We start from the raw sequence: 23,923 nt of genomic DNA on the forward strand, positions 1-23,923 counted from the left end.
CTGTGTCTCTGACAGCTCCTCAGCTTCATTTACACAAATCAAAAATAGCAAAAATCAAGGCCCATCAGCTAAAACAGATACTATGATTTATTTCCCAGAGATTGCATGCCTGGCTTTGGCCATGGGGCTCAGGAAGCTGTCTCAGTAACTAGACTGCTGCTAAAACCTGGGGCTAAAACCTGAACTCAGCCTTCTAGCTACCTATGTATCCCCATCACTAGAGTATCTGGGTGCCTCACGATCTATGATGTGTATATTCTCATAACACCCCTCTGAGTTAGGGCAATGCCATTATTGTCATTTGACAGACGGAAACTGAGGCACAGAAACTTCCCCAAGGTCACCCAGGAAGTCTATGATGCAAGCAAGGACTTGAACCCAGGTCTTCTAAGGCCTCGAGTAGTGCCCTAACCATCCTTCCTCATCCTAGCATTATTGGTAGCTACTGGAAATTGACAGTCTTCATAACACAGGCTTCAGCTAGCTTTTATTAAAGTCTCATCCTGCCTTTTTATCCCCTTTCCTGATTAATTTAAGGGATTTTTTTTTCTATTTTCTGCTCTGAGCTTCTGTAAATCAAAGCATCAGACCCTCCAGTACAAATGTCAGGAACAGGGAACATTCTTGTTACTTACGCTCCAGCAGTGCCGAGAAACCCCACTCCTGATCAGAGTTCCATTCCACCAAGCACTGTACAAACACATCTCCCCATGCCCTCCCACAGGAGCTTTGCCGTGGAGCATGCTGGTGATCTCGGGTCAATCTCTGGGGAAGTGGGTATCAGTGCTGTTAGCAAAATGAAATATGGTTCCCATGTACCTAATGCAAATATCTTAATTCCTGGAATAAATTGCCACTAACCTCTGATGTCAGTATCTTAATTCCTATGCTATCAGTAGGGCATATTTTTCTATCCACAAAGCAAGCGGATGCAGCTGCATTAGTGGTCCTGCCATTGGAACAAGCATGGCACTGCCCCACGCAGGGGGAAAAATGGGGAAATCAAACAAAGCTCAAACAATTCATCCCAATTCTATACAGCGTACACAGCTGCAAATGGAAGAGACTAGCTCTTCCCCTGGGGAACCAAGGCATGGCAGCTGCTAGGGTGTCCCAGACTGCATAGTCCACGTGTACCCCCTTTCCAACAGGTGGCTCCAAATCACCACCATCAAGACATCATTCAACAACACAGCAGAGGTCTGAGAAGCATTTTCAAGGGTTAAAGAAAGGCTTCTGTGAGCACATGTGTGGTTAAGATAAGAGACAGTGTCCCCCTAAATCTGACCACTCTACAGCTGCCTATGGCTGATTTAGACAAGGAAATGAGCAGTAATAAACCAAAGATGTTCTAACAATAAAACTGCCTTATTTTCACTTGCAGTTGGTGAAATGATTATAGCTCAGGTGGGGACCAGCAAAGTATTCCATTTAGCACAATCACCTTTCAGGAAGGTCTCCCAAGGACGCGCACAGCCTGCTGCAGCTGCATGCAGGTTTTTATTTGCATTAGCTGATTGACGCTGGATCCATCCTGCAGCAGGGATTTCTAATTGTATTGTGCTTGCTGCAGCAACATGAGATTGAATTGCTACGCTCCTGTTTCCTGCCGCGCTAAGGCTCAGATAAAGGAAGGCTTTCTGTCTTACACAGTGTGCACACCTCAGAGTGCTCCCAGGGTTTGGATCTGAACAAGCTAAAGATTATCTAGGGCCTCATTCACCACATTTATGCGTTGAGAATCGGAAATTGCTTTTGATTTGCTATAATAACTATTACATAGTCATGTTAGAAGCTTCTGGAGCAGCTGTTTATGAAATATTCTACCTGTGGCTTTCTACAAAGCCAGGCAATAGAGATTCCAGGAGGGAGAACTCGTTGCAGTATTGAAATACTGGCTCTGATCCATTACATCTTACACAGTCACATTTGAAATTCATGTATTCGCCATAACCACCATAAGAAAAGCGAGAGATGGCTGAACAGTATCTGTATTGAACAGAGAGATGCTAACATGACCCTTCTCGTTCCTCTTAAACACATACGCTCAAAATATTCAGCTAACTGAAAATTTAGAAATTGTTTGTTAAAGTATGCATGGCTGCTGCTGACCAGAGAGAGCAAGGACCAATGGGGGGCCAGCTATAAAGAAGTAGCCTGAAGGAATTTCCTTGCTTTGCTCTTCACTGCATCTCCTTGAAACGTCAGATCTCTCCAGCAGCAGAGTAACAACTGTGTAGACACCCCATGGCCAACTCAGTTATGAGGGCATCATTTCAACTAGTGGGTTTTAGCCTAACTTTGCCCCTCTCCTTTCCAGGAACCCCATTTTTACAGAGGGGGAAACTGAGGCCTATACTCACACAGGAAGTCTATGGCAAAGCAGGGACTCAAACCTGGGACTCCTAGGCCAGCACCTCAACCACCATGCTGTACTTCCTCCCATGATGATGTGTAAACCACTTATAAACTGTATTATAGGTCCTCCTCTCCGGCAGGTCCACAGGAACCGGCCTACAAAGTAATGGGCTTAAGCTTTTAGCCTGAGCAGGTGAGGTTCACATTTTCACTTCTGTAGGTCCCAGGGTTCAAACCCAACTGTCACCCCGAGCGAGGTCAGTTACATCAACGGAAACTGCACTTTCCTCTCTTGGCCCAAGGAGTGCCCCAAAGAAAGAAATCATTTGTTACTATTGTGATGACCAGAGACCTGAGCGAAGATTTATTTTGAAGCGAGACTAGAGTCGTTCGTCTACTAGTGCTGAGACTCGAGACTTTAGATTCAATTCCTGGCACTGTCACAGACTTCCTGTGTGTCCTTGGCAACTCACCTAATCCCTGTGTCCCTCATTTTCCCATCTGTCGTATGGGATTAATCAATCAATCCTTTGTCTGGCTTGTCTACTAAGACTGCAAACTCTTGGGGGCAGGGACTGTCTCTTACTGTGTACTCGGTCATGGGGCGTGTACATAACACCAAGCACAATGGAGTGCTAACGTGGTGTGTGTCCTCGCTGCACAATTGTAATACTAATAATTCATAGCAATAGAGTTTATATCTGATAAACAGTTGTCCGCTGCTTTGATTACAAAAGGACAGTGCTGCATTAGATCAAGAAGTTACAAAACAAAGTCTTGGACAATCAAAGCCAAATGGTCATCTTGCCTCTTGAGAAAATTCACTGCTGGCCTAAGTGGGTGTGTAACAATGCCCCACTATAGACATCAGGAGGGTTTGAACCTACAGCCTTCATCAAGGAAGCATAACCCTTTGGCCAAAGGAGCAGTTTTCCTAACTAGTAACAATAGTAGGCTGTTATCCTCTACTAGCTCAGCCTGCATACAACATTCATCTCATCAGTGGGACATAGACGCTGTTCCCATGGAAGTCCGGATGTTCTGCCCACTTATGCTAGCACTGATTTTGACCCAGAGTTTTTACAGTCTTTAGGCATCAAGTCAAAAAACCCAGAATCAATATTACCCATGGTCAGTGCTGTTTCTTTAACTAGTCATTGGTGGCTCAGACCACACCACGCCACACTGCAGCCCATAAAAATTCAATATATCAATGAAATGGGAAATAAAATTCATGCAAAAGCCTCCTCACTTAGCTGTATTCTTTTTGTAAGTCCAGCAAAGAGGACTGCTGAGCCCTGGAGCCGATGGCACTGAGGAGACGGGGCTTGCCTACAGTTGTCTTTCCAAAATGTACCATGAAATTTAGACACGAAGAGTGCAAGTCAGCTCCATTAGGATGCTGTAAGCTAACCTGTGATTATTAATGGTTGTGTAAGGACTCTGTGTGTGCGTGTGTTTTCATGATTCACATCTCAATTAAGGTCTTGTTCAGTGAAATTGACATGGGGGTTTTTAAATAGGTTTCCCATTCATACCCAGGTCAATTAATAGCTTAAGTGCAGAACTGGGCCCTGTGAGTATTTGGAGCTAAACATCAATGGTAAAAACCATCATCAGAGTTTCGCTTTTTGATGGACAGAAACTTTGCTCTATGACACATTTGGGAAATATTGTTTTGGTTGTGTTAGAGTTAGCATGGGCCTATTAGTCAGTTACTATGTAACCAACATATAAAAAGCTGCAGGTTACTTTCGTATAACAGAAATACAGTCAAAAGAACAAGAATCAAGTGCTGAGGCTATTTCTTCCCACACACCAGTCACTTTCTGAGATCCCATGAAATCTCCCTGCTCTGAGCCTGGAGCTTGCAGCATCAGAAAACAACAGTACATTCCCCTGTAGAATAGGCCAAAAGTCTACAAACTATATGGAAAAACAATCGACTTGGCAGCTTTGCAGATTGTTCCTGGGAAGCCGGAATGATGTTTGACCTCCTGGAGACAAGCATAGCATTCACGCTCTGCTTCCAAAGAAAGCGTAATCTAATTCTAGGAAGTATGAGGAGCAATTCATACACTGGATAAAGCATTGCCAATAGAAGAAAATAGCGGGACAGATCAGGGACACACTTTTTTCTGCTGAGGAGTGAGTCTAAGCGGAGTGAAAAAAACCCAAACACTTTTTCATCAAGACTATTCCCAGCTGTTGGTACATCCGGAAACTGATATTTTGGGCAACACTATAGATGTTCCTTAAGAAGGGCCTCGTGGGTAGATAAAGAGGAAATGAAAGGTTACACTTTCATCCCATATGAAATAGACCAGATGGACCCCAGCATGTTCAGAAAATAGATTAGAGCTGTCTTTGCATTACATCTGAAACTTTGATCCCCGCAGTCACGCTATATACAGATTTATAGGAAGATACCTGCAATCAGGGTGCTCATGTATGAAGAAGAGACTTTAATGATGAACTAAGATATGGAACAAATGATGCCGTTAAATCCATCACCTGCAGCTGGGACAGACACGGATGGCCACGGCTAAAACAAACAAACTGTTCAGGAGAGCTGGTGGGCTTGTTTTGATTATGCTTGGGATAAGTCTCAGTGCCCTTTGATCCCATGATGTTTTTGGAGCCTATGTTGCTGTCTAGCAGCAGGGTATATTTTTCTATCCCAAGGAGCAAGTGGATGCAGCTGCCTATTGTTGATTTATAGTAGGAAGGGACTGCTAGAAAACCAAAGCTTCTCTCCCAGCAAAATTGCTGTATTTTCACTGCAGCAGTCAGCGAAATAATTAGAGTTCAGTTCTGGCAATTTCAGGTGGGAAGAGCAGAGAAGCATTTTGTATTTAGCATAAATCACCTTCCACGATGATCCACAAAGGATGCTCAAAGCATGCCACAACTGTACGTTTTTATTCATAGGGGCCGATTGCGTCTTGATTCCATCTCCGCTCCAGGGATTTTAAATTCTAATTGTTGGGTTGGCCACAGTGACGTCAAGTTCTCTTCTAGACTTCAGTTTCCTGTGTTTGTCTTGCCTTTGTTTGGAAAAGTGGAGGCTTCTTTGCAGGTCTTACATTTCCACAGTATGGGGATCAGAAGGAGACTGGGGGGTCCATGTGTGTGTGTCTGCGTGAGTGCTGCCTGACATTTAGACTGAGAGCTGTCTGGGGCAGAGACAGTCTCTTTTCCTACTTGTCTACAGCATCTAGCAAAATGGGGCCCCATTTCTTGACTGGGACTCCTAGATCCTACCATAATATGAATGAATGAACGAATGAACAAAAAATAATAAAGGGTCTGGCTTAGCACATTTATACTTTAGGACTGGTTATTGCTTTTAATTATCTATAACTTTTATTTCAGTTTTAGGGGCTAACGAAGCAGCTATGTATTACTATAAAATTTGGGACAAGGTTGTACCCTGGGCATTCTATACAGACAGATGATCTATGTGCTTCTGACAGTCACGTCAGTAGGAAATTCAGCTCTTGTTCCATCTCATTTTTGCTCAGTTTTACACGTGCAATGGATACATTTGCCATCAGCATAATCAGAACCATGAGTGAATTAATCATTGGCTGCTAGTAAATATGTGTCATCATCTGATTAATTGCACGGAAATTTCTGTGCTCAAGCAGGTGATAAAAATCAAATGAAAAACGTGTGAAAACTCAGCTCTGTCACACATGCCTGGCTAATCCGACATGGTATTATAGGCACACAAACGCCCAGGCCATAGATCTGTTAATAGAAAAGGCCAGATTCTCAGCTGGTATAAATCAGCCCAAAATGTCTGAAAAACAAGGGACCGTCATTTTAAAAATAACCCTCCGGATCCATCTTCCCCCCAGAAAACCCCAGAATCCTGTGAGGTTTTTCAACCCCTTTTCCCATTATGTAAATAACCACCTTCTATTATGTCAACATGCCGCAAAGCCCCTTTCAGCACAGATGAAAGGCTCATGTACAGAAATTTCCTTCTCTTCCCAGATGCAGACAAGATGCTTAGAGACAAAACGGTGCTTGTGCCCTGCAGCAGTGCTGGATCAGAGCCCGCGTTCCTGGGAAGCAGGTCTGACCTAAACACAAACCAGCAGGGAAGAGCGGCCCAGCCCACTGCAGTGGCCTAGCCTAGCCATTTCACACTGGATACAGCAGAGAGACAGAGTGAAAGTCAGCCATTCATCGAGGAGGAGGAAGCACTGCAGCAGAACCCCTTTGAAACCTCACATACAGGATGCCCATCACCAACCATTAAGCCCTTTCTTGCAGAGCTGCATACTGCTCCGTAGGGAGAGTTTGCCACTCGCTAAGTCGGGTGTTCCTCTGCTGAGTGGCAAGAGGGACAGTACTTATCTCTATTAACCTCTGACCTTGCACAGCTCACATCTGCAAACCATCCCCCACAGACATGATGGCAGAGAGGCAGGTATTCTTTTCTCTTTTGTCTGCTCTGAGACATGCTCCCCAGGGCCACCGGGGGCAGCTGAATCCTTGGGAAAAGCTCCATTCTGCGGAGAGTTTTCTGCAGACTGATTTTTCTTGGCAGAGCGTAGAGCTGTCATTGAAAGCTAGGCCCTGCGGGAGCCTGGAAAATGATGCTTCAAGATTCTGCCGCTTGGAGGAAACAATACATTGCCATTTTGTGATAAGTAAAAACCCCTGGATGGCTGTAACTGGCACATGTGCACCAGTTTTAATTAGAGGAAAACAGAACCAAACTGACCCCACACAGTATTTTGTTGTTTCAGGAGAGAGACTGATGTATAAAATAGCAAACACTCCAACCCACCAACACAAAAAGCAGCAGAACGTGTGATTCCACCATTACAAGGGTGGGAAAGCCAAGGAGCACCCATGAAGCAGGTTCTGTACCCAGGCACAGCATGGTGCTGAACTCCTGGGTTCCAGCCAGGGCAATGCAGAGGAAGTTGGCAGGTGTGGGGCAATGACCAGTGTATACCACAGCTCCATGGATCTACCAGCTGACCCTGTCTTTACGTAGTGGAACTGGTATAGCAGCTGTGGGGGGAGCATCTCCAATGGCATTCCAGTGGAGGTGGTGGAAGGATTCTGTACTCTAGCCACATGGTGCAAACGCATAAGAACAGCCATACTGGGTCAGACCAAAGGTCCATCTAGCCCAGTATCCTGTCTTCCGACAGTGGCCACTGCCAGGTGCCCCAGAGGGAATGAACAGAACAGGTAATCATCAAGTGATCCATCCCCTGTCACCCATTCCCAGCTTCTGGCAAACAGAGGCTAGGGACACCATCCCTGCCCATCCTGGCTAATAGCCATTGATGGACCCATCCTCCATGAACTTATCTAGTTCTTTTTTGAGCCCTGTTATAATTTTGGCCTTCACAACATTCTCTGGCAAGGAGTTCCACAGGTTGACTGTGCGTTGTGTGAAAAAATACTTCCTTTTGTTTGTTTTAAACCTGCTGCCTATTAATTTCATTTGGTGACCCCTAGTTCTTGTGTTATGAGGAGTAAATAACACTTCCTTATCTACTTTCTCCACACCAGTCACGATTTAATAGACCTCTATCATATACCCCCTTAGTTATCTTTTTTCCAAGTTGAAAAGTCCCAGCCTTTTTAATCTCTCCTCATATGGCAGATGCTCCACACCCCTAATCATTTTTGTTGCCCTTTCCTGAACCTTTTCCAATTCCAATATATCTTTTTTGAGATGGGGCAACCACATCTGCATGCAGTATTCAAGATGTGGGCACACCAGGGATTTACATAGAGGCAATATGATATTTTCTGTCTTATTATCTATCCCTTTCTTAATGATTCCCAACATTCTGTTAGTTTTTTTGACTGCTGCTGCACATTGAGTGGATTTTTTCAGAGAACTCTCCACAATGACTCCAAGATCTCTTTGTTGAGTGGTAACAGCTAATTTAGACCCCATCATTTTATACGTATAGTTGGGTTATGTTTTCTAATGTGCATTACTTTGCATTTATCAACATAGAATTTCATCTGCCATTTTATTGCCCAGTCACCCAGTTTTGAGAGATCCTTTTGTAGCTCTTCACAGTCTGCCTGGGACTTAACTATCTTGAATAGTTTTGTATCATCTGCAAATTTTGCCACCTCGCTGTTTACCTCTTTTTCCAAATCATTTATCAATATGTTGAATTGGGCCCAGTACAGACCCCTGGGGGACATCACTATTTACCTGTCTCCATTCTGAGAATGGACCATTTATTCCTACCCTTTGTTTCCTATCTTTTAACCAGTTACCAATCCATGAGAGGACCTTCCCTCTTATCCCATGACTGCTTACTTTGCTTAAGAGCCTTTGGTGAGAGACCTTGTCGAAGGCTTTCCAAAAATCTAAGTACATTATATCCACTGGATCCCCCTTGTCCACATGTTTGTTGACCCCCTCAAAGAAGTCTAGTAGATTGGTGAGGCATGATTTCCCTTTACAGAAACCGTGTTGACTCTTCCCCCAACAAATTATGTTAATCTATGTGTCTGACAATTTTGTTCTTTACTATAGTTTCAACCAGTTTGCCCGGTACTGAAATCAGGCTTACCATCTGTACCACCTGTAATTGTTGGGGTCATCTCTGGAGCCCTTTATAAAATTGGCGTCACGTTTGCTATCCTCCAGTCATTTGATACAGAAGCTGATTTAAATGATAGATTACAGACTACATTTAGCAGTCCTGCAGTTTCACATTTGAGTTCCTTCAGAACTCTTGGGTGAATACCATCTGGTCCTGGTGACTTACTACTGTTTAGCAGTTTGTTCCAAAACCTCCTCTAATGACACCTCAATCTGGGACAGTTCCTCAGGTTTGTCACCTAAAAAGAATGGCTCAGGTGTGGGAATCTCCCTCACATCCTCAACCATGAAGACTGATGCAAAGAATTCATTTAGTTTCTCCGCAATGGCCTTATCGTCTTTGAGTGCTCCTTTAGCATCTTGATTGTCCAGTGGCCCCACTGGTTGTTTAGCAGGCTTACTGCTTCTGATGTACTGAAAACAAATTTTGCTATTACTTTTTGAGACTTTGGCTAGCTGTTCTTCAAATTCTTTTTTGGCCTTCCTAATTATATTTTTACACTTCACTTGCCAGAGTTTATGCTCCTTTCTATTTTCCTCACTTGTATTTAACTTCCACTTTTTAAAAGATACCTTTTTGCCTCTCATTGCTTCTTTTACTTTGTTGTTTAACCACAGTGGCTCTTTTTTGATTCTCTTACTATGTTTTTTAATTTGGCATATACATATAAGTTAAGCCTCTATGCTCCACTTAGAACTAAATCAAGAATTGCCTCTCCTCTTGTGGGTTCCTGGACTAGCTGCTCCAAGAAGCAGTCATGTAAGGTGTCAAGAAACTTTATCTTTGCATCCCATCCTGAAGTGCTATGTACCCAGTCAATATGGGGATAGTTGAAATCCCCCATTATTATTGAGTTTTTTATTTTAATAGCCTCTGTAATCTCCCTGGGCATTTCACAGTCACTATCACCATCCTGGTCAGGTGGTCGGTAATATATTCATACTGCTATAATCGTATTATTCGAGCATGGAATTACTAGACATAGAAATTCTATGGTACAGTTTGGTTCATTTAAGACTTTTACTTTATTTGATTCTACGCTTTTTTTCCACATATAGTGACACTCCCCCACCAGCATGACCTGTTCTGTCCTTCCAATATATTTTATACCCTGGTATTACTGTGTTCCATTGATTATCCTCATTCCACCAAGTTTCTGTGATACCTATTATATCAACATCCTCATTTAATAGGAGGCACTCAAGTTCACCCATCTTATTATTTAGACATCGAGCATTGGTATTTAAGCACTTTAAAAACTTGTCACTTTTTAGCTGTCTCCCATTACATGATATAATTGAACGAGACTTTTTCATTTGAAAAAAGAAAAGGAGTACTAGTGGCACCTTAGAGACTAACCAATTTATTTTCTTTTTGCGAATACAGACTAACACGGCTGCTACTCTGAAACCATTTTTCATTTGACTGTTTCTCATCAGATCCTACCTGTATTTTATCATCTTCCATCCTCTCCTCCTTACTAGGACATAGACAATCTGCATTAGTAGATCCTCCCCGCAGGGATGTCTCTGTCCGAACCACATCCCCTCCGTACCTGTTGGCCTTCCCCCAGCCCTCAGTTTAAAAACTGCTCTACGACCTTTTTAAATTTAAGTGCCAGCAATCTGGTTCCATTTTGGTTTAGGTGGAGCCCATCCTTCCTGTATAGGCTCCCCCTTTCCCAAAAGATTCCCCAGCTCCGAATAAATCTAAACCCCTCCTCCCTACACCACCATCTCATCCACGCATTGAGATCCTGCAGTTCTGCCTGTCGAACTGGCCCTACGCGTGGAACTGGGAGCATCTCAGAGACTACTACCATGGATTTCCTGGATTTCACGCTCTTACCTAGCAGCCTAAATTTGGCCTCCAGGACCTCTCCCCTATCCCTCCCTGTGTCATTGGTACATACATGTACCACGACCACCTAGCACTACACATAAGTCTATCTAGATGTCTCGAGTGATCTGCAACCTTCGCACCAGGCAGGCAAGTCACATTTTGCAATGCCTATTTACTTGAGTGGGCCAGAAGGTCGACTAATTGAATACAGCAAAGGTTACAGTAAGTATGGAGAGCATTAGTATGCTCTATTTCTCCTCCAGTAGTTCAGTAGTTTGCCCTTATAAAGGCAGTAAGCTTGTCCGTTTCTCTTTTTTTTGTGACCCATGTTCTTTTTAGCAAGTATTTGGTTGGGGATGCTTTTTTGCTACCATAGGAATAACATATGTATTGGCTGCAGTCACAAAGATTCAGAACAAGTATCTGTCTTTAATTTCAACAAACCAGGACAGTTCCTTTCCACCATGCCAACAGTGATTTGGGAACTCTATCCCTTTGCTATGTCTTTCATCAATTTTCTCACATGAGTCCAGAGGTTTTTCAATTTGGAACTTTTCCAGAAGAATGAAAACGATTCCCTGCAGCATTTGGTTCTGAATTTTGTTTTGCAAGAGTAGCCTGTGAAAACTGCTAATTTTTCTTTTCCACTGGGACTCAGTGCAGGGAAGAGTGCGACTAGCATTATATCTTTCCTCTAGGAAGATTTGTTGGTTCATTTCCTTCCTCTGACCCAGCCGGACATTGCCAATACTGTCCTGCAGACATTACAATCTGCCTATCTGTGCTTTCATGATTTTAATGGGAGATCTGATTATCTTATTTCTTGTACATAGTATTCTGTGGTTGGACACATTTCATTACAGCTCTCACATCTTTATGACTTTGCAAACAAAATTGTATCAGCAAGAAAATATGAGAAGCCTGTTTTTCTACCTCCAGAATTTCTGGCACCAAGGAAATGGCAAGATAATCAGGCTGCCTGCAAAAAAATAAAATCATTTTGTGGAACACATCAGTCTACAGAACTACATGGAAATATTGACAACATGAGGCTAAGATGGGGAAAGGAAATGAACAGTAAATAAGTCTAAGTGGCTGGACAAATATAGTGCTAACTGCTAAAGACTTCATAATCAAGAGAAGTTACTTAACAGTAGCTGCAGACCTTTGAAGGTGTTTCTGCTGCACATTCACAGCCCTGCTAAGCTTGGGGAACCTTCTAGAAAACAGTAACAGTTGGGAGCATACAAGCCACTCGCTGCAGCCTCAAACATTTGGACCCAAGGTAATAATGGGCCCGGCAATCCCTAACCCCCACAATTCCTTCTGCTGCAGCTCAGAGGCCTTCAGCACAAACTCTGAGGAAGAGGGGAAGGAGAAAATATGCACAGGCAACATAGCCCAAAATATGTGACATGCGGACAAAGCATGGAAACAGTTTATTTGCTTCCCTAGAGAAAAATCACGTCCATTCCAGTTTCAGTTTGGTGTGGCTGATTCCCTGGGCTGCAGCCAGCTATTCTGCATGCTTGCAGAACAAGTAGGTCCGCATCATCACCCCCATTTTACAACTGGAGGATGGAGCCACTGGGAGGTGGGGTAACTTGCCAACGGACACACAGGAGAGGAGGTTTAGTGGAACCCAGATCCGATTTGCAGACCACATCATCATCCTTTCTCCCCAGCCATCTTTTCAGGGAGTCTATGGCTAATTTAACACACAGATTTTGGGCTACCCCTGAAAGTTATATCAACATAACTTGGTCTGTCAGGGCCATGAAAAATCCACATCCCTGACCAATGTCAGGGGCGGTGGAACGGGGTGGACCAGGGCCCCATCACTTTTTACCAGCCGTAAGGGTGAGCGACAGTGGGAATGGGGTGGAGAGGAGCAAGCGGGGGCAGAGCCTCAGGGAGAAGGGATGGCATGGGGGCGAGGCCACAGTTCAGGCACCAGTGGCCTCCCCACTTTTAGCAAGCGGACATCGCTCCTGACCAATGTAGCTAAACTGACAACCACGTGGAGGGAAGAGTGCTTCTGTCAACATAGCTAATGTCATTTGGGGAGGCAGCGTTCCTACCTCCGCAGAAAAATTCCTTCTGTCAGCATAGGCTGCGTCCACACTACGGGTCTATGCCCGGGTAGCTATGCCAGTATAGTTTCCATAAAGGTAGAAATATCCTGTGCCACAACCTTGGAAGACAATATCCCATGCCGTGTATGCCCAGAAACCGTGCTGCTTTTAAGGCAGGGAGAAACATTAAGGAATCACATAGCCCTAAACTGCTACATCTAGAGTTAAGGAGAGCAGCAATCTCTACTCTGCCTCCCAGTTTCACCGCCGTCCAGGGGAAAACAGCATTTCTATCCATGTTACACTGAAATTTTGCCTCTGGGCGGGGGGGTCAAGATTAGCGGTGAGTCGAGCAGAGATGTTCACTAATGAAATTTCAGTCCCCTCGCAGCTCTCTGCAGAAAGCCCCAGGAAACGGGCTTTAAAATATATTTCTGCAACTTGCAGGGCTATCTTGCCTCTGCAAAGTCCAAATTTGCCAGAGCCTATTGTGGCTCCATTTGTAGGTCGCCAGGAAAGGCTCCGTATCATTTCTACTGAACCAGCCCTTCTGGGCTTGACTTTCTCAGGTGCTGAGCAGCCTTAAATCCCCCTGCAGTGAGAGGGGGTGTCCCTGTGCTTAAAACACTCCCCTGGGACACAGTGGCTCTAGAATCTATTCCTGGCCTTGCCACAGGCTCCCTGTTTGACCTTCAGCAAAAGTTGTTGGGAACCCACAGCTACTAGTGACTTCCATAAATGAGGCTCTTATTTCTCTCTGCTTCAACTTGGACCTGTAAAATGGGAGCGATAGTATTTCCCTACTTCGCAGGGGCGTTGTGGCGCAGGCAGCTACTAGATTCATGCATACCATAGAAGAGCTCATAAAGAATTAATGCTTTGTATAGCGGAGACCCCTGCACTAGCAAAAATGGGATCTGTCTTTAGATCATTGCAGTGCTGCCATCCTGAGTCTGCAGGCAGACAGCTGCTGTGTCTCTGCTGCTGCTCAGAACTCTGCTAAGTGAAAACTGACCAGTCCTGTCCATTTTCACTGCTGCTGTCCAGAACCCTATGGGCAGCCATGAAACGGATTGTCAGTTTCACTCTATTTCTCCTTGGGAAATTCAGGAGCAGCATGAAAGGCAGGTGCTGGAGCTGTTCACTGGGGAGGAGGGGTAAAGACTGGGAACTGGGACAGGAGTAGAATAATGGAGACACCCCCTCACAGCAGCAAGAAGGCTGAGGGAGAGACAGAATCTTTGAGACACACACACACACACACGTGCTCCTTGGTGGCAGCAGTCAGGAGGTGTGGGGAGGGATAACACTAGCAGTTGTAGCAATGTAACTATTTTGTTGGGTTTTTTTAAATCACCCCCCCAACTGAAATATTTACACTGGTTCAAAAACTGTGCGTAGAGCAGACCTCAGAGGGGACAAACTGGCATTTAATCAGATTAGCCAAATCTCACCAAATAAACTCCATTCATTGGCCATTAAAAAGTTATTCACCCAGGGCTTCATCCTGCTAGGTGCTGAGCCCGCTGGCCCTGACCCAGCACACCACATGAGCATGTGTGTAATTCAGGCATCCACATAGTCCCATTGACTTCTATGGGGCGACGTTCATGTTTAATTGCTTTTCTGGATTGGACCCTGACAGCTGAGTATCCTGCAAGATCAAGCCCTTGGATGAATAACTCTCTCCCTCTGCCCCTGGAAAAAAAACAGTGAAATATTTAAAAGAGGTTTTTGTTTGGATAAGGACAGCGTTATCAAGGAAGCAGACTGCCTCACAAGAAGTATTAGCTATATATTTGTTTGGATAAGCTAAAAGAAGGGATTATGAAACATCAGACTCTGAATACGTTTGGTACAACGCAGATTTGTTCCAATCTGCCATCCAAAGAAGCTCTGTTGTAAATATTGTGTGGGGACGAGGGAAAGGAACCTGAGATGTAAACGAGAAACAGGACACATACATTTCAGACTGTGCTCTGGAGCATAAGCACTCCCCAGCAACAGCAGCATCCCATGGAACTGTAAGATAGTCATAACACCAAACACAGAAAAGCAGGCTCTAGAAAGCTACATATTCCTTGTAGGATGGATCCAAAACCCATTGGAGTTCATGGGAAGATTTCACTGGGCTCTGGATCGGGCCCTCTAGAAATAGAAACAAAAGGGGCAAATGTCAGGCTTTAATTGAGGAGTCAGATCCATCACCAAAACCTAAACGCTGGCTTGACAATTTGGGGACAAACAACCACAAATGAAGTGACCATCAGCTAACCTTGCGGATTGTCAAATTGAACTTTTGACCTTCATGCCTCATACATCATGACTTGGCAGAAGCTTGTGGCTCAGGCTGGCTGAAATGTGCCGTGCTTGTACTCCTGTGCAAGAGGCAGCTTTCATATGCTAAGGGACCCACACTCCCCCCACCCAGAGCTGCTACAACAATACAGAGAGACAAAGTGGGTGAGGTGAATGGAACAGTCCCTTGAAATCTGTGGTAACTACTTATGCTAAACAATCAGCTCCTCCTTGTATTTAGCTGTCTCAGGCCCAAAGAAGAGCTCTGTGTAGCTGGACAGCTTGTCTCGCTCACCAACCAAAGTTAGTCCAATAAAAGATATCACCTTGTCTCTCTAATATCCTGGGACCCGCAGGCCACAACAAGGTTGCATACAACAATATAGAGAAGGACAATGTGTGAATCTGCATAGCAAAGGTCTACTCATTAGGAGCACATCATTAGGGAGCTCTGAGATGAAAGCCTGGCTGGGTTTTGCATTATCTCTATGCTAGGCCTTTGATTTCCAAAGGGAGGGTGGTGGAAAGCATCAATCAGTGCAGCCAGTTGGTGGCCAAAGTCATTATCAGCCACTGCTCAAGAGGGGTTTTAGGATTGACAACTGGCTACAGGGAATTGGGCGTTACATCGAGAGTCAACAGTGACGCAGAAAAGAAAGGAGTACTTGTGGCACCTTAGACCCAGTGACCCAGAAAGGAGCCAAGAACTAAATAGCTCTCATAGGATTCCAGGGCAGTGCTTGAAATCCTTAATCTCACCCTACGTTAGTGTTGGTAATTTAACTCCAGTGTATAGGGAAAGCCCACTATAATACACAGTTAGTTACAGAGAGGAGGCTAACGAATTTACAATGGCCTTTGGGCTGCCACTGATAGACACAGATCTGTGCTGTGGCTGGTGGCTCCTTGAAATGTGAATGGATTTCTAGTCTAGTGACAGAATCGCCCATTGAAAATACTACTGCTTCAAAGGTAATTTACGCGACAGGCTTGCAGTGCTTCGACGGCCACCGAAGGAGACTCAATGCAAGTGCCTGGTAATGACTAGGGAGGGCAAAATCATTTACCTGCTAGGAGCTTTATTACATTAACACTAAAAGGGTGCTGTGAAGAGATGCATTTGCCAGAAGACTGTTCCTACAGCAAAAATTGGGGGGGAAGGGGGTAGGGTGACCAGATGTAAGGGAGAAATTATCAGGACACATGGGGGAAGCAAAAAAAAAGAAAAAAAAAGAAAAAAAAGAAAAGCTGGAGCAGCCAAACCCACAATATCGGGACAAATGGCATCCCGACCGTGCATCGGTCAGGACACGGAACAAAGACCTAAAAATCGGGACAGTCCCAATATTATCGGGACATCTGGTCACCCTAGAAGGGGGTGGTTCAATGAACAGCCCTGTAGCAAAGCGACAACCCACCGGTGCAGCGCCTCCTGCTGGTCATCTGGGAATTAGCTCTATTCCAGCATATGGCGTGCCCTCTGCAAGCCAGTGTCTCGCCTGCCACTGGCCCTGTGTCCCTCCCAGACCCCGGTGCCTCTTTACCTCAGGGTTCTGCCCCCAGCAGTACCCCCTTACTCTGGGTCTCCCCTCCCAGGGGAACCCCCAACCCTCTAAACCCACCTTGCCTCAGTGGCTACTGCCAGTCATCATCTAGCCCCCACTCACTGGGGCAGACTGCAGTCTGTAAAGGCCACGCATCATTGGAAAGGGGTTAGGACCAGTTGCCTCTGCTTATTCCCAGGCTGTCTCTCTTCAACAAGGCCTTCAGCCTGGGAAGTTACCAGGCTGGAGCTCCCCAGCTCCTCTTGCTCTTCCCCTGCCCTGCTCTTCCCCTGCTCACCGTCCCCTCAGGCAGCTAGCCCTTCCCACTCCAGGGCTAGAGTGAGACTCCAACTTCTGGCCCACAGCCCTCTTATAGGGGCCAGCTGGGCCCTGATTGAGCTGGCCACACCTGTGGCTGCTTTCCCAATCAGCCTAGCTTGACTGCTTTTAACCCCTGCTTATCAGAGTAGGGCAGCTGCCCCACTACAAGCCCCAAACCAAAACGTTGTCAAAAGAAAGCATTTCTCAGCAGCAAACAGGCATGTCCCGTGCCCGTCAGGCACATTCGAGCTGACAAGTTGTGTGCAAAGAAGCTGTCAATAAGAGGATAGTTACTGTGTGGCAGAATTTATGCCATGACTGTAATCCTGTAATTCATGGATGTACTAAGGCCCCTTGTACACTGGAGAAATTTCCACCATTATATGAATTTAAAATGGCCTCAACACAGATGTGCTGCAAGTGTGTTTTACATTTCTCTGATAAATTATCAGCGTAACCTCAATGATGTGAATGCCTCGAATGGTTTGCAGACTTGGCTTCTGACAAAGGTCCAGCTCAGATTGAAGGCACAGCAGCAAACCTGCAGGCTCAGAGAGTGGACGCTGTTAATGGCGTTTTCGGCTGATTTCAGTGGTGCGTATCACAACGATGAATTACCTGCCGTGGTGCCTGCTGGCTGCCGAACCATCAGCCCTTAGCCTTGACATGCACCTTACAGTCTGAAGCAGTGGGAGATGTGGCCTCCCAGCCAACGGGGCTGTACTGCTGACAGTTATTTCTTTGCTAGTGCCGCTGTTGACCTAAAAGGCGACAATTGTGCTACTATGGCCATGGCCACAGAGAGGAATACTTTATCCCCAGAATGCAGCTTGAAATACGGGTTCTGAAACCACCAGGTGGGAGATGGTTTCACAGGACATGTACTGAACAGCCTTGCCTGGTGGAAGTAGCAATGCAAATCTTTTTTGCAAGTTCCCCAACCCCCGTACAGACATGGATGGCTGGTGTTTATAAAAGTGCATGGCCGTGGGCCATCACAGGCACGCGGAGGTGAGGTCAAACAGGAAGGATACGTACACCACAGTTGGGAGAGTGCTTCCACGCACAGGTAGACAGACACGTGCTAGCTCTGCTCAAGCTAGTACGCTAAAAATAGCCAGAGGTAGTACAGGCAACGGCTCAGACGAACTGCACGAATATGTACACAGCTCTTTTCCAGGAGGGGCTGTAGTCAGGGGGCTAGTTCAAGCGGCCACCTCTGCTACACTGCAGTTTTTCAGCACAGACTCGAGCGCGTCTGTCTACCCACACTGGGAAGCACCCTCCCAGCTGCCATGAGAGATCCCCTGAAGTGTTCATTTAAACCCAATCCTGCCTGTGTTTCCTATGAGGCATAGTGTTTACTGGCCTCAATGGAGCAGCTCTCAGTCATAAGCACTGTAACAGGTAGCAAATATTAACAGTTTGATAGAACCGGTCAGGTACTTGAAGGTACCTGCATAAGCCTCGGCAGAAGCAGAGACTTAGATCGTAAATTCTTCAGAGCAGATACGTGAAGGGAAATCCTGGGCCCAGAGAAGTCAATTGGCAGAACTACCACTGGGCCAGTATATCACCCATTGTCTTTCACCAGTCTGTTGCAGTGCTTATTAACAAGATACTAGGTGTTCTTTACTTGTCTTTCAACTTTACTTTCTAAGCAGCGGCAGAATTCCCACTAATAAGCTGTCTAATTGACAGACCTGCAGACGTGATGATGCATGCCAGCTGTGGGAATTTTCAGTGCAGTCTCTTGTCATTTTTGTATAAGCAGCTGAAAATTCCATTAAGATTTTTAAACCCGTTTGAGTCAGAATACACAGAAGCTCTTCAGTGAATTACCCTCTCTCTCTACTCCAGAGATCTTCCTACTCCTTCCTCAGCAGGGGAAAGGAAAGGGCCTGACAGCCAGGATTCCTCAGCCCTTCAGGCACGCTGGAAGGAGACTGTACTCTGATCATTTTTCAGACCGTCCAGTGACTCCCACGTGGGAGAAGCACATCCCTACCTTGGGGAGAGAGGCATCTGCTGAGATTTCTCTGGAGACTGCAGTTATCAGGCCCAAGTTCTTGCAAGATTTATGCTGAATAGTTCCAGGGGGAAACACACTGCCCGAAGTGACATTGTCAGTGAAGGGCATGGAGATCTACACTGTATGTAATGTGGACTTTCCAAGATGTACATTTGCTGTAGCTCCAGTTATTGCAATGGGATGTGACCGAGGTATGCATCTTCTGACGTGCTGACCCTGGCCTTGTGACTTTCTTCTTCTTCTTTTTCTTTTGTGCTGCTTTTCCTGGTGAGGGTCACAGCGGCAGCATGGAGAGTAGGGAGAACCAGACCTCCTTTTCCTCTGCAATAGGTTCCAGCTCCTCCTGGGGGATTCCCCAGTATTCCCAGGCCAGCTGGGGGATATAATCCCTCCAGTGTGTCTTGGGTCGGCCTCAGGCCTCCTCCCAGTGGGACATGCCTGGTATAGTTCCAACAGAAGCCTCCCTGGGGCATCCTTATCAGGTGCCGAAACCACCTCCACTGACTCCTCTCAAGCCGGAGTATCTACTCTGAGGCCCTCCTGAATAGCCTAGCTTCTCACTCTGTCTCGGAGAGCAAGCCCAACCACCCTGTGGAGAAACCTCATTTCCGCCACTTGTACCCACAATCTCGTCCTTTTGGTTATTACCCAAAGTTCATGACCATAGGTGAGGATGGAGCCGTAGAGTGACCTGTAAATCGAGAGCTTCATCTGAGAACTCAGCTCCTGCTTCACCATCAGACATGGGTACAGCGCCCGCATCACTGCTGCACCAATCCGCCAGTCACTCACGTACAAGACTCCTAGATACTTGAACTCATCCAATAAGAACAGCTGCTCCTCCCTCACCTGGAGAGAGCAGTCCTCTTCCTTCCAGGAGCGGACCATGATCTCCGATTTGGAGGTGCTGATTCTCATCCCAGCCGCTTCACACTCAGCAGTGAAACATTTGAGTGTGCATCGGAGATTGCAGTCTGAAGAAGCAAGAAGGACATCATCTGCAAACAGCAGAGATGCCACCTCCGAGTCCCTGTACCGGATGCACTCCACAGCTTGGCTGCACCTTGATATCTTATCCATGAAAATCACGAACAGGAGTGGGGACAAGACACACCCTTGGCAGAGTCCAACACCCAGCTTGAACGAACTCGACTTAATGCCAAGAATATGAACGCAAATCTCACTCTGAGAATAGAGGGACCAGACAGCACGCAAAAACAGCACCAGCATCTCATACTCCCACAGCACTTCCCACAAGACATCTCAGGGAACATGGTCATATGCCTTCTCCAGATCTACAAAACAAAATTAGCAAACTTCCATGACCCCTCGAGTATCTGCAAGACAGCAAAGAGCTGGTCCATTGTTCCACGGCCGGGATGGAATCCACATTGTTCCTCCTCAATCTGAGGTTCAACTAACAGGTGTAACCTCCTCTCCAGCACCCTGGCATAGGCTTTACTGGTCATGTGTCTGAGTCCAGGAAATGAAGATCAGTCTCTTTCAAGCACTGTGTGTGTCACACTCTTATCACAGTCAGAACCAGTTCCAGTCATTGTCCAATGACACCAGTAACAGCCATCATTCATTTTGTGAACTGTTCAGGATCAGCATGGCTCAAAACCCACCAGTTTCAGTTCTGATAAACATCCAAAACCATGGATGCGTCTCTGAATCCTGGGAATCTGACCTTCCTCTCATTTGTTCCTTGGCTGCAACCGCGTTCATCATAACCACAGCACGAGAGAAAGGATGGTCTAAACTTGGGAGACCTGGGTTCAAGATCCTGCTCTGCTATATACTTCCTCTGTGACCTTGGGAAGGTTAGTTAGCCTCTGTGTGCCTCAAGTCCCATCTGTACAATGGGGCTAATAGTAGTGCCCTGCCTCACTGGGGTGTTGTGAGGTTAAATACATTAGATATTGTGAGGAATTCGGATACTACGGTAACAGTGGCATGCAGGTACCGAAGACAGATCTTGACGTAACTCCAAAGCTGTCCTTCAGCATCTAAAAAGGTGGCTTTCTAATATTAATGTTAAGAGAGACAAGGTGGGTGAGGGAATACCTTTTATTGGACCAAGTTCTGTTTCTGAGAGGGACAAGCTTTCAAGCTAACATAGAGCTCTTCTTCCGGTCTGGGAAGTTTATCAATTTATTTATTTAGCTGTGACACTCTGATTAAGTTTCCCAGACCTGTGTAAGCTCAAAAGCTTGTCTCTTTCATCAACAGAACTTGGTCCAATAAAAAGATATTCCCTCACCCACCTTGTCTCTCTAATATCCTGGGACCGACATGGCTACAACAAAACTGCAAACTAGAGAGAAGTAACACAGCTTCTAAGAAAGAAAATCTCACTGTATTTGGTGCTTTTGCTTGAAGCCAGAGCTGCTGGAGTCATGTGATTTCATAAGACTCTCAGCTTTCACTGTATTTGTACAAAAAGTTGCTAACCCTCATGGTTGCAAAGAAAAGCGTGGAATTACAAACCCTAAAGTCTCAAAAAACAGAAGGCAAATCAAGAGAACCCAAAAAGGATTCTTTTTAAAAAAATCTCATTATTTTAAACCAATATCATGATATTTGAATGCATGGGGCTGACATTACTGCTTATGTCTGCTCTGATCAGCGACTGGGGATCAGCAGCAGAGCTTCCCATCCAATCAGAAGTTATACTGTTGATTGACAGTTCAACTAAGCAGTCAGGCCCAGATCCTCAAAGGTCTATATGCCCCTAACTCGTTCATTTCAATTGAAGTTAGGAGCCTAAATACCTTTGAGGATCTGCGCTTCAGTTCTTAAAGTTGCCGCGCTGATCTACCTCGCTGAGCACGTTTCCTCGCTATCCCCTCCAGCCCCTACCTCTCACTTCCTGCTTGTGCCAGTACCCTTGAGAGGCGGTGTGCACATTGCCAGGAATGCCCGTGTCCCCTCAGAGAGCTTTTCGAGGCGCGTATGAAATGGGACTGTGCTGATGCAGCTGCAGGAAGGGTTTCATCCCCCGTTTTACGACCTTCCGTGCGGCGAATCGCCCTTACGTTTTATGACCTGCGCTTTCCCCAAAAGCACTTCAAAGGCAGGCCGGACAGGGCGTGCCCCGAAATCTCAGCATAGGCTGGACTCACTTGGCAGCTCCACCCAAATAGAAAACGCCACCTGCTAAATCCCAGGGAGCAGCTGAGTGCTAAAGAGCATTCCAGCCAGCGCTCCTCAACCTGAAGGGCAGGGGCAGTGACTAGTAAGAGGGGTGTAGAGTGAAAGCAAGGGACAGGGGTGATCCTCAAAGCTGAATGAGGGGAAACCCACAGGCAGTACTTGATAGCAGAGGTGCCAACTTCCCCCGTTCCCAGGGGGGTGCTCCACCCTCGCTCTGCCCCAGGCCCCTCTCCGCCCCTTCCCTCAAGGCCCTACCCCTGCCCCACCTCTTCCTGCCCCATTCCGCCCCCTCCCCACCTCTTCCTGTCCCCGCTCCTCCCCCTCAGCGCCTCTTGAATGCCGCTGAACTGCTGATTGTGGCAGGTGGGAGGTGCTGGGAGGGAGGGGGAGGCGCTGATCAGAGGGGCCCGCCGGCGGGCGGGAGAGCTGGAGGGGTGGGAGAGGAGCTGATCAGCAGGGCTGCTGGTGGGTGCTGAGCACCCACTTTTTTTCCCATGGGTGCTCCAGTTCCAGAGCACCCACGGAGTCAGTGCCTATGCTTGATAGTCAAGCTCCTCTTCTCACTCTCACACTCTTACCTGCTTTTTACTGCCCTAGGGAGAGTCCTGATTCTCACTGTCTCTCTTCAGGTGCTGGAGGGGATGGAGCAGAGAAGGAGTTTCCACATCTGTGTCTGCCTCTGCCACAATAACGCCTCCGCCAGCAGCATGGAAAGGAGCAAGGAATGCAACTGACGTTCGTGTCCAAGACACCAGGAGCAAAGACAAACTGCTGTGCAGATCGGATTTCCTAAACATGCTGAAAAAGAAAGTGCCAAGAAGTTCCTAACTTTAGCAAAACTCTTCAGCGTGTACTTAAAGCTATTTAGCTTACTAGCCAAAGACTGACATTGCAACAAAGCTTTTTCCATGTTAATATAATGACAGGTTTCAGAGTAGCAGCCATGTTAGTCTGTAGCAGCAAAAAGAACAGGAGGACTTGTGGCACCTTAGAGACTAACCAATTTATTTGAGCATAAGCTTTTGTGAGCTACAGCATCCGATGAAGTGAGCTGTAGCTCACGAAAGCTTATGCTCAAAGAAATTGGTTAGTCTCTAAGGTGCCACAAGTCCTCCTGTTCTTTTTCCATGTTAGAAACCTTTACATTTTCTAACCCGGTCCTTCAAAACAAAATGAATTCACATTATATATATATGAACTATCAGTGCTATTAACTGACCTCCTTCTCCAGAGTACTAGCTCTCTTTGTTGCAGCACTGTAAACCACTAAAGTTTTCGTGATGTTTGAAAAAGTTCAGGTTTTGAAAAAAACCACTGGGCCGATCTGCTCAGGAGAACACTGTCCTAGGCCTGCCTCTGCTTGACCCTAACAAGTGAAGTTCATTGTCTCCAGTGACTAGGAGTAAATCCAAACAAGAGCATTGCAAATTAGCTGAGATCATGTGGAATATTCCAATGTTAGTGGGCTGGCTGAGGCCGAGGGAGGATGGCCTCATAGGACTCATGAGATAAAAGGGTTCAAGGCTCTGACTCGATCATATAATTCCTCTGTGACCTTAAACAAGTCACAGAGACCCAGATTGTCAAAGGTGTTTAGGTGCCTAACTCTCATTGATGTCAAGGGGACTTATGCACCTAACCTTCTTGGAAGATCTGGGTCTTAATCTCTCTATGTCTCAGGGTATGTCTTCA

General features: G+C 46.0%; 1 long non-coding RNA gene across 1 annotated transcript in view; it reads right to left on the reverse strand.

Annotated features, from left to right (window-relative positions):
• The window catches only part of LOC141989582 (uncharacterized), a 105,703-nt gene that overhangs the window by 72,679 nt on the left and 9,101 nt on the right, over positions 1-23,923 (reverse strand). The window contains exon 2 of the long non-coding RNA XR_012640008.1: positions 22,810-23,029. This is a non-coding gene — a long non-coding RNA (uncharacterized LOC141989582). The remainder of the gene's footprint in view (positions 1-22,809; positions 23,030-23,923) is intronic.

Source organism: Natator depressus, chromosome 6, assembly GCF_965152275.1.
Source record: "Natator depressus isolate rNatDep1 chromosome 6, rNatDep2.hap1, whole genome shotgun sequence".
Classification (NCBI taxonomy): domain Eukaryota; kingdom Metazoa; phylum Chordata; order Testudines; family Cheloniidae; genus Natator; species Natator depressus.